Genomic DNA, 12,010 nt, shown 5'->3' with positions numbered 1-12,010 from the left:
TCGAAGAGGTGCTAACCAGATACCGCCAGTTAGTTCCTCAGCTTCGTCTTTCTGGTGCTCGCATCCACACCTTTTTTGGCAGAGTAGAGCCATTGAGCATAATCGAAACCGTGCATGAATTTTGAAAACCTTAAGTTCAAAGGGACCAATTTCGTTGTATTGAGTCTGCCATGACGAGTAGTCACAAATGCTGCATTGATTTCAGTCCAACATCATTTGCACCGGTTATTGAAATGGCTATGAGCATTGTTGAGGAAAGTAGAGAGGCCAGGACCATGTTTTCTCATCATCGCAGATGGCCAGGTACACTGACTATATTCACTTTAAGTTCTTGTTATGAAAGATGTCACACTGAGAGACTGCTGGAATGAATTGCCTCTCAACTCCTCGAATGTAATGTGAGTTCAGATATTCTCAGAATGCCTGAAAATGCATATCCTATTTACAAGGTGCTCGACTAGCATTTCATGTTCGGAGTAAGCGCATTAAAAGCCTAGGACTTATGGGAAATATCCTTAGTTGTTATTAATATTCATGATCATGTAATAACGAATGAATGTGCGTGTAGGTGACAAGAAGCCGTGGATACACCAAATGGTCAATTGAGCTCACAGGAGAAGAAAACACACACTTACACACACATGTATGCATTTATGTAGGTGTGTGTGTGTGTGAAACTCTAGTATTGAGATAAATACTGGAAGTATTTTTATTTTCTTTATCAGCCATCAGACTGAGAATCCTCCAAGCAGAGCTGTTCTTCTGCCACCTTCTCATGGCAGAGTTTCTTCCAGCGGCAGTTCACTTAAGCCGTATGGTTCAAGCAGTTTTCCGCACAGTACTCTGTTTTATTCTGCCCATGAATCACCATCGAGCAATATGTATGACAACAGGTAATGGATTCACCATAATCCTAGCAGGGCAATTGTTATCACTTGTCGAGCATACGTATAGCTAGCTGAGTAGAATGCTCGTTTGGTGTCGAGTTTTCAACATTTGAGTGTTTTTGTTTCTTGAATTTCTAATCTTACTCGTTTCCTCGTCAGGGTTGTCCAATTTGTAAGAGACACTCAAAGACATGGCTTTGGCTGTGGACATAAGGTAAAGATTGTCAACTTCTCTCTACATAACGAGGTTATTTCACGAAGAATGATGCAATCTTGAATCGTTTTGGTTTTGTCGTTCTTGGCCAGACCTATTGTTACAATGGAATAGGCCTTGTTTATTGTCCGATATGCCGAAGCACGATCACGACAAGAATAAAATTGTATCCATAGATAAGAATAAAATTGTATCCTCGTCAGGGTTGTCCAATAAATGTTTGGGAAGTTTTATACATTTTAAGGCACCTGCGAACTAACATTCATTTTTTGAATAGCGCTGACCATGTGAAGCATAGATACTAGAGACATTGTATTGTTGGAATATACTGTGACATTCGAAAGTAGCTAAAATTTCATAGATCTCATGTGATTATCCATTGATCTGTCGGAACGTGTTGAGACTAGTGTCCCTGCAAATCACATATCCGGCTACATTAAGTAGAAACCTTATCTAGGAAGAATTATTCCATTACACCTTTTTCTTGAACTTTTATAATAAATATGTCATTTTATTCAAAATTTAATCAATCAAATGAAAAATGTCATCATTTTATTCAACCTACTCGAATTTTTAATAATCATAATATTATATATTTAAAAAATCCTATCAAGTTTTATAACCCAACTAAACGGACCTTAAATTATTTTATACGTGTTACCAAAAAACGTGCCTATTCTTACTTTATATTAAAAACACCAACGGACTGCCCTCCCTCTCTTCTTTCTTTTTTTTTTTTTTTTTAAAAAATATATATTTTCCAGCAAGGCACCGTGATTACTATGGTCCCTCCTATCTTTAGAGAAAGGCCGAAGCCTGGCTCTTCAGGCTTCATACTCAGCGTTCGCTTGATTGATGTTCGGAAGCCAAGTATGAGAATTCAGATGCTGCCAAGATATCCTGTAAGTCCTGTTGTTAATCTTCTTTGTATAAATATTAGAATTGGTGTTGACTGTTTTTTTGGTTGTGTGGAGCATTTTTTTTTGTTTTTTGTTTTTAAGTTATAATTATTGGTCGATGGGATCTTTCTTGAAGAGTTTTATCCTAAACATTTTAGATTCCTTTTGCAATTTACGGTGCCTTAGTTGTCAGAGTTAAATGGTGAAAGATTAGTATTTGTATTTATAAAAATAATGGCGAAATTCACTCTCACTCTCCCATGTGAGAGTATCTACGGATTCCATTTGTAATTTTTGTTCTTTAACAAGCCGAGTCTATTGTTACAATTTAGCAATCAACACGTACTTGTCTATTTTATATGCTGAGTAGTTTTGAGGATAATCTCAATCAAATTTGGCACCTTTGATTCAGGGTGTTTTCTTGAAGCATAATCTGGGTAATGAAGAGTTTGTATCGAAATTGCTTGACAGAAGGTGGGCCTTAAGCAGCCCAGACACGAAAATCAACCAAGTAATGACCTTGTATCGAAAGGAAGGTGGATTATGTGGGAACAATTCTTTCAAGAACATCAACAATCCTTGTCTTGGTGAAGGGATGATGCAAAAGAGTCACCCTTTTCCATCATTTTATGTTGTGAGAGACGACTTGTTACATCCATTGGTGAATGGTAACAAGGCCAGGAAATTAGACGCAATTCTTCCAGTCCTTGAAGATAATGCTGCAACTGATGTGGTGAGATCATGATCTTTTGAAGTTTCATGTGGCTCTCTTAATCTCTTTCTGCCTTAAGTTGTGAATTTTGGTTATAAATCTTGCTGGCATGGCCTATGTATGTGTAAATTTTAATGTTTTGATAATCTTAAACGGCAACAAAAGTGTATCAAAAAACAAAAAAACAGCAAGCACTCACATTTCCATTTGTTTCCTTGTTTTGCTGCAGACGACTATTTATGAAATAATCATTTGGTGACATGAGTATTTTGCTGGTAATAAACTAAAAACACCCCCAAAAAGTCAGTTTCTTAAAATACTTGTAAAAATTGGATAATGCCATAATGGATCCTTTTAGGTCACCTGTGGCGGTTGCCAAAGTGCGCACACAGCAGCTGTAGGTATGTCCCATGCTTTTATTTTTAAGTTTATTGCTGTTTTGCTGGAATTATATCTGACAGAGTCGTAACCTTTTGTTTCATTAACATGCAGCTGTTTCATGTGCAGAGAGAGGATTAAAATCTCACTTGTTACTCAGAGGAGAAGAACCTGAAATTCTAACGGGATGAAATCTGGTTTCTAAATTGTATGGAAATGTTGTTTATGTTCCAAGATCCATGTATGCCAAGAGAGAAGAAATGCTAACAAGGCATGCCGAGTTGGTTCTTGGCTGTAATGGCTCTACTTATTGGCTCAGGGATTTTCTTGAGGATCTCTCCTTATATCATCTGGCGAGTAATTACAAGTCCTCAGAAGAAGATACCGTTGAATATCAAGAAAAAACAAGGAAAGTTGTTATTATCAATGAAGGCGCAGGAGATGCCATAGCGTTGCTTGGTATCCAATTGTTTTTGGAGCTATTATCGATTTTTTTTCCTTTAAAAAATGAGCATATCTTTCTGGCTGATTTAAAAATTTCCCCTAGTTGCGTTCACAAAAGTTTTACATGTCCTCTTGTGCATTCTTATTTTATCAGATGCTTTGCTGAGATGTCATTAAAACGTTGTTCCTTATAGGACTTGTACGTTTGGTTCGGTACTTGTCCCAGGACCATTTGTTTGGAAAAAAAGCAAGCTCTAAAAATTGTTGTAGATGCTGGCAGCGGGACTACAGCTATTGGTTTGGGTCTTGGTGTTTTATGTTTAGGGTGATTGATCCACCTTATTTTTTTATACCATTTAAGTATATCTTTATCCGAATTATGTTGATTTTTTACTCAAATTTGTTGAGAACAAGCCGCTTATCGAGATTCTTTTTTGGTTGCCATTTTGAGAACCAGGCTTCCATGGGAGATTATTGCCATAATGCTGGCTGATGATATTGACGGATACAGAAAAATGGAGCGAAACTTGATATCTGAATTTTTTGCATGCTTTACGTCTTCCCTTGGTGACTACCCCCTCGGAAGTGGAGTAGATTTTGTAATCGTAAACTGGGTGGAACGGAGCTTACCAAGAAAGTAATCGAGTCTTTGTTTCAGTTATTCTAGTCCCCAAAATATGGCTCCGAATGACAACACACTTGTGACGTCCTTGCAGATTTGGCAAGATATTAGAAGGGGAAGTTCAAGAACGCCAAAGAATAGCACAGCAAACCGGTATTCTTGTAGATCCTATATATACTTTATCGGCTTGGGATCTTGCTACACAACTTTCTGAGAACAAGGAAGACGATGCAAAAGTGGTAATGCTCCACACTGGAGGGACGTTGGGAATGTTTGGAGTGGCGCAGCGGTGCAAGTCTCACTTTAAAATGCCAGATAAAGGTGTCAAATAGTACAAGTCTAAACTTTTGAAGCCGTGCACTTTCCCGAAATGAATTTATCACATTCCAAGATTTGTAATTTTTTCTGCCTGAGTAAAGGCGGACCTAGTCTTACAGCATTGAATTTTATATACGTTTTCGATCGCATTTTTGAGTTCGCTCATAGATATTTACTGAATAAGGATGGTCCTTAACACATTTTATCAGTGTTTTGTATTTTGTCAGGTAAAGGAATTGTGTCATAGGGCAAACTGAGACTGTCTAAATTTATATTAGAGTTAAAAGACATTAGCACATTCAAATTTGTGATGGTGTACCTGTAACTGGATAGTTCTAATAAGAAGGATGAAACCGTTTTTAAATGAGATGTATTCGAGTGGTCGGTCTAAAATTTTATCAACGGCAGCAAAACAGCAGCAAAACTTTTATTGTCACAGCACCTACGTGCATACATGCATGCCTCGTATTTGCTAGCTTCTGTACAACCGAGACCCTTAGTTCTGTCTGTGAGACTAGTGCGTGGCATGATTTGGAAATCTTCGGCGACGTGAGGGCTTTGCAGATGGAGCGCCGGCGTGAGGGAGGACTTGAGAGCGGGGTTGGTGGCTGTTCAAGAGCAGTGTAGCTTGGGCTAGCAAACAGTCGATATAATAGCTTTAACCAGCTAGTTGAGCCCTGAGGCTCTGTCATCTCGTCAGCAGAGAGATTTAGAGGCTCACTGTGAGAGTTGAGAGCCTGAATTTCTTTACCTTTCTGTTTTCGAATGATATTTTTCTTTTTAGGTTTAGTGAGTGATTAATTAGCACGTGGAAATATTTTAGTTAAAGCTTCGGTTTCCAAACACGTCGTAAAACGGAAAATTTGCTGAAAAGAAAGGAATCGAAGGGGAGCATTATATTGGGTACGGCTCTGTCTTCTTGCGAAATAAGGCCCAATCGTGCCTGTTTGTCAATTAATTACGAAGGAAAATATTATTTCCTTGTTTAATTTCTTAATTTAATTTATTTCTCTAATATTATCTTTTCCTTATTGATTTGATTGTGCATAATATTTAATGAGATTTTTTCTTTCTAGATAATATGATATTTAATGAGATCTTGCCTTTTTAATTAATGAGATAAATATGCTAGGATTTTATTCTTGATGATGAGATATTATTGTGATTTGGTATCAATATTTAAAAGAGTTTATTTCTAATTAAACTCTTACTTTCCTTATTGAATAGGGTTCCTTGTGGAGATAAAAGTCTACATCTATAAATAAGAGATCAAGAACCTCATTTTATCTCTCTCACTCTCTCTCCTTTCTCTCTTGTGCACGGACCTTCTTGATTATTCATACACGCACTTTGGAGAAAGCTCTTGGATTGAGGATTCACGCAAACATTTAGGAGAGAGCTTTTTCGATTTATATGTTTTTCACTCTTCGCTTGGAAGTTTTCATGAATGCATAACTGATGCACTTTTGCACGTCGAGATTTCAGAGACAAATAATTCTACAAAGACGTTGCTGTTTTGAAGAGTTGTGATCGTCGTGTTGTCCTGAATGTTGCCAACATCTGCAGACAACATCCGTGACGATGTTGGCTGAAGATCGTTTTTAGTTGCTCGTTCCTTTTGGGATCATGTTTTTGTTTTGCTTTCTTGATTTAGTTTTTATTCTGGTTATTTGTTTTAGAAAGCATTTGTTTCCTCAACTTGTTGAGGAAATTGATTTTTCTGATAATCACTAGTGATAGGTTTTTATGTAAACGATTTGGTTTTCTAGTGATTAATTTTGTCATAAGACACCGCAAAAGTATTTATACTTGTGTAAATTTAATCTTGTCCATTTATTTATTTTAAGTGTATTTGTGGTACAAAATATAATTTTTCGCTGCATGTTGTCCGAGATGTTGTAACATCTGACATAACACCTAATTCTGATAAAACACAAATCAACGATTTTACATACTATTTTGATATTTTTATTATTCATTAGTATATGTCCAACACAATTTCTTACAAATTAATAATAATATATTTCTAAGAATCGAATCATTTGCATCTTACAGTAATCCATTTGAAATTTTAATGAAATTTTTAAGCCCGTTCATTCTTGCAGCTAGGAAACCACATCTTGAGTTGTATGTATATACGATTTCAATTTTCGTGTGTTACATTTTTGTTTCTTGCATTTGATCATAAGCAAGTTCAAAACGCGAAGAGACATGCGCTGACATCTACTACATGTTCCTTCTCGATTTTTTTTGTTTTTTGGATTCTTATTATCTTCTGGGTACAGCACAGCCGGCCAGTTTATTCCAAGTTAACCCATGTAAAGAACTCAGTTTTAGTGTCAGATGAAATTATATATATAAATTTCGAAGCATTTTTCTCGTGGGGCAGTTACAGTGATGTGGCCGGACATTTTAAGAAAATTTCAAATGCTGTTATTATTATTATTTTTTTACTTTGATTCTCTTGTACCAAGCTATTAACATAAAAAACACACCTATCAAATATCCCATCGAAGACAAATTGCTCTAGGACAGAATCTGGAGCCATCTGATCGATTTAAAGAAACGAAGAAAGATATCAAGTAGGTATAATTGGAAACAAACAAAACTAGTTGAGCTTCTTGAAAAAGTTCAAATTGTTTTACATACCGTGGGACTTCGTCTACAAAAAAGAAGTAACATAATCAGTCATAATTGGGATTTTCGTGGCTAACAAATGGAAAGAATTGGGGGGAAAGGGTGGATTTTTCGGTTTGCTGATGGTGTCGACAAGTTACTGATGTTTCTTGGCATTTTGGGTAGTATTGCGGAAGGTTTTGCTTCTCCCATTACCATGTATACGTTGAGTGGAGCGATAGATGAATTCGGGAAGGCTGATCGGGCTATTACTAATGGGGCGGTGAACAAAGTAACCATGTATAATATTTTGACCTTTTAATACAATAATTTGGAATTACAGTTTAACTGAGATGTAGGAAAACAGCACAGTTTGAAGCTTCTGCCATTTTTTTCCTTTGCAGTATGGGCTGAGACTACTTTATGTTGCTATTGGGGTCGGATTTGCTTGTTTTATTGGTGTATTTTATCCTCTGCAAATGATAAATTGTCGGAAAAATATACTTTGGTTATATAGAATGTTAGAAACCATCGTCGGCTTGAGGAACTAGCTAACTTTGGTGGTATTTGACTTGCGGTTATTTTTGTGTTGCAATCTATATTTGTAGAAGGACTTTGCTGGACAAAAACTGCTGAGAGGCAGACATCTCGAATAAGAATGGAATACCTGAAGTCGATACTTAGACAAGAAGTCGGTTTCTTTGACAACCAAATGACTCTTTCTCCAGCTTCCAATCTGTCTCAAATATCTCTACTGATGCGCATTCCATTCAAGACGTTATAGCTTCCAAGGTCACGATTCATTCAAATTTTTTGTCTTCAACTTTTTGGATCTTAAATTGTATATTACGAAAGTTGGATCAGGATTTTCTTCTGCTGCAGATTCCCAACTCTCTAGCTCAAATCTGTTCACTGGTATTTGGTCTTTTAGTCGCATTCCTACTTTCTTGGCGTCTGGCATTGGCTTCTGTTCCATTTGCTATTGGATTTATAGCCCCGGGGGTTGGATTCGGAAAGCTAATGATGAACACAAGAGTCCAGATTAAGGATGCTTATGGGGTCGCAGGTGGAATTGTCGAACAAGCAATATCAAATATAAGAACTGTTTATTCATACGTGGGAGAGCTAAAAACAGTTGAAAGGTTCAGCCATTCACTCCAGAAAAGCAGTAATCTTGGAATAAAACAAGGATTAATGAAGGGTTTGATGATAGGTAGCATGGGAATGATTTTTGTGACTTGGGCATTTCAAGCTTAGGTTGGTGGCCTTTTAGTAACCGAAAAGGGTGAAAGTGACGGCCGTGTTTTTATAGCAGGCATTTGTATCATTCTTGGAGGACTGTAAGACCTCTTTTTCTTGAATCTACGCATTAGATTATTTGAATCTATATATATACTCTTGATTTAGATTTTTTTATATACTCTTTCAAGTTGATTCGCGGTCTTGATATTTCATCAGGTCCTGTATGTCCTCTCTTCCTAATGTACCATTTATAGTAGAGGCATCGGCTGCTGCAAAGCGTATTTTTGAGATGATTGAACGTATTCCTCACATAGACTCTGAAAACGAGAATGGGAAAATTTTGGCTACTGTAAAGGGACAAATCGAGTTCAGAGAAGTTTATTTCAGCTATCCATCAAGAAAGGATGAACCGATCCTTCAAGGGCTAAATCTTAAAGTGAAACCTGGTAAAAAAGTCGGTCTTGTAGGTGGAAGTGGTTCTGGAAAATCGACAATTGTTTCTTTGATCGAACGGTTTTATGACCCCATAAAAGGAGATATTCGGCTTGATGGACACAGAATAAAAAGACTTCAAGTCCAATGGTTTACATCTCAGATTGGATTGATGAATCAAGATCCAATTCTGTTTGCCACATCCATTAAGAAAAATATACTATTTGGAAAGGAGGATGCTTCAATGGAACTGGTAATAAATGCTGCTATATCAGCAAATGCAAACAATTTCATAGTCAAATTCTCAGATGGATACGACACTCAAGTAAGTTATTTCATACGCTGAAATCTGATTAGTAGGTTGTTTATTTCAACATAACAGATCGTATTGTTTCGAAATTTCAGGTTGGTCAGCTAGGTGTTCAGTTATCAGGTGGTCAAAAGCAACGTATTGCTATAGCAAGAGCACTGCTCAGAGATCCAAGGATTCTTTTGCTTGATGAAGCTACTAGTGCTTTGGATGCACAATCTGAGAGAATGGTACAGGAAGCGATTGACCAATCTTCACAAGGCAGGACAACGATTGCCATTGCCCACCGCCTTTCTACCATACGAAATGTTGATTAAATTATGGTACTGGAGTCGGGGAGGGTCGTTGAATTAGGGTCGCATGATGAGCTGATGCAAATGAATAGCGGAGAAGGTGGAATATACAGTCAAATGGTGAGATTACAGAAATCGGTAGTGCTAAATGAGGGTAAAAAAACACCTCATAGGCATAGCCCTATATCGCCTCATTATATAAGATCTAGCTCGTTGAATAGTTCTGCTTCTGGATTCACACCACCACTGATTTTGAGTTTAGTTCCTTCTTCAATTCAGAATAGCCCGGCTTCATCGTTTAGTTCCCATTTCGAAAGGGATGAAAAACCAGTGACTTATTACCCTAATCCTTCACTATACATATTACTATAAATGAATGCACCAGAGTGGAAGAGGGCGTTTCTTGGCTCTATAGGAGCTGTTTTATTTGGGGTTGTTCAGCCAGTGAATGCATACTACATGGGCGCTCTTGTTTCCGCTTACTTCACTAACCAAAACTCAAAAATAAAGTCCGACACAAGATTCTACATTATCATCTTTTTAAATATAGATGTCGTCACCTTCTTTTCTAACCTGCTCCAGCATTACAACTTTGGAATCATGGGAGAAAGGTTAACCAAAAAGGTTCGGTAAAGGGTTTTGAAAAATATTCTAACTTTCGAGGTTGGCTGGTTCGATCGGGAAGAGAACACGAGTGCTGCCATCTGTTCTCGTCTCTCTACCGAAGCGAGCAGGGTTAGGTCTCTAGTTGGAGACATGATATCATTAGTGGCTCAGGTATTCACAAACGCTTTCCTATCTTTCGTTCTTGGACTAGTCATTGTCTGGAAAGTTGCCATAGTGATGATGGCAATACAACCTTTTATTATAGCCAGTTTTTATTACAAAACCGTTTTGATGGAACAAATGTCTGAAAATGCCAAATACGCACATAATTCAGGAAGCCAGCTGGCGAGTGAAGCAGTATTGAACCACAGAACTATAACCGCATTTTCATCTCAGAAAAGAATCATTGAACTATTCGAAGAAATGCTGAAAAACCCTCGAAAAGAAAGCACGAGACAGTCATGGATTTCTGGTTTAGGACTTTTTAGTTCCCAATTCCTAGCCATAGGTGTTGTAGCTATGACATTTTGGTACGGTGGGACACCCATGAACAAGGGGTTACTTAGTGTAAAACAGCTCTTTCTAACTTTTTTTATCTTGATGAGTACCGGTAAAACGATAACAGATGCATGAACTATGACATCTGATCTGTTAAAAGGTAGTAGTGCTATGAGATCATTTTTCGCAACTCTAGACAGAAAAAGCGAGATTGAACCTTACAAAATTGAAGGTCTAGAAGCTACAAAAAATCTGAAAGGAACCATAGAACTTGACAGTGTTTACTTTCACTATCCATCAAGACCTGAACAGTTCATCTTTCATGGCCTTAGTCTCAAGATTGACGCAGGAAAAACAATGGCATTTGTTGGAGAGAGTGGCTCTGGAAAATACACCGTGATTGGATTGATAGAAAGATTCTACGATCCCGTAAAAAGGACAATTCTGATAGACGAAAAAGACATCAGAAATTACAGTTTGAACAGTTCATCTTTCATGGCCTTAGTCTCAAGATTGACGCAGGAAAAACAATGGCATTTGTTGGAGAGAGTGGCTCTGGAAAATACACGGTGATTGGATTGATAGAAAGATTCTACGATCTCGTAAAAAAGACAATTTTTATAGACGAAAAAACATCAGAAATTACAGTTTTAGAGACTTGAGATCAAGCATTGCATTAGTGAGACAAGAACCGGCTATTTTCGCGGGAACCGTACTAGAAAACATAGTTTATGGGAAAGATAATGCCACAGAAGCTAAAATCAGAGAAGCTGCTGCACTTGCTAACGCTGATGAATTCATATGGTATTTTTCAACCTCTATTTATCAGTCACATTCACACACATTTTATTCTAGTTGGTAAGATACCAATATCGGAAGTAACACGCATGAATTGGCACTCTAAATCATACCTATCTCTCCTTCACGTGCAGTTCAATGAAGGATGGATACAAAACATTCTGCGGCGAACGAGGAGTTCAACTTTCGGGAGGACAGAAGCAAAGGATAGCACTTGCACGAGCAATCTTGAAGAATCCGTCAATCTTGCTTTTAGACGAGGCGACGAGTGCACTTGACAGTTTGTCCGAGAATCTAGTGCAAGAAACATTGGAGAAAATGATGATGGGAAGAACTTGTGTGGTCATCGCGCATAGGTTATCGACTATAAAAATGTCTGATTCCATTGCCGTGATCAAGAATGGTAGAATTGTGGAAGAAAGATCGCATTCTGAGCTACTTGCTCTTGGAGACAAAGGCTCATACTTTAACCTAGTCAAGTTGCAACAATATTGTTACACTCCTTAGAAGGGGTAGTAAGATGCGGAGGTTAAATCTTGTACATTGGCATTAACAAATATTCAAGTCACATCGAATACATACTTATGATAAACAAATCCCGTAATAAATACATATTATCTATATAACAGTTTTAGTAGGTTATATATTTTTAAAAAAGACGAAATTAGAGAATATTACGAATATGAGCATTCATCTCTCTATGCGGGGTCGAGGGTCTAGAAAAGATTCTTGATTTTGGGA

At 37.4% G+C, this 12,010-nt stretch overlaps 2 pseudogenes; both read left to right on the top strand.

The window, feature by feature from the left end:
* Positions 1–1,886: 1,886 nt before the first annotated feature.
* LOC140820703 (D-cysteine desulfhydrase 2, mitochondrial-like) lies at positions 1,887–4,772 on the top strand (annotated as a pseudogene).
* A 2,418-nt stretch (positions 4,773–7,190) lies between these two features.
* LOC140820702 (putative multidrug resistance protein) lies at positions 7,191–11,776 on the top strand (annotated as a pseudogene).
* The last annotated feature ends 234 nt before the right edge of the window (positions 11,777–12,010 follow it).

The sequence above is a fragment of the Primulina eburnea genome, unplaced genomic scaffold, assembly GCF_022965805.1.
Source record: "Primulina eburnea isolate SZY01 unplaced genomic scaffold, ASM2296580v1 ctg1384, whole genome shotgun sequence".
Lineage (NCBI taxonomy): Eukaryota > Viridiplantae > Streptophyta > Magnoliopsida > Lamiales > Gesneriaceae > Primulina > Primulina eburnea.
The sequence above is the reverse complement of the archived record's forward strand: the minus strand, read 5'-3'. Positions and strand labels throughout refer to the sequence as shown.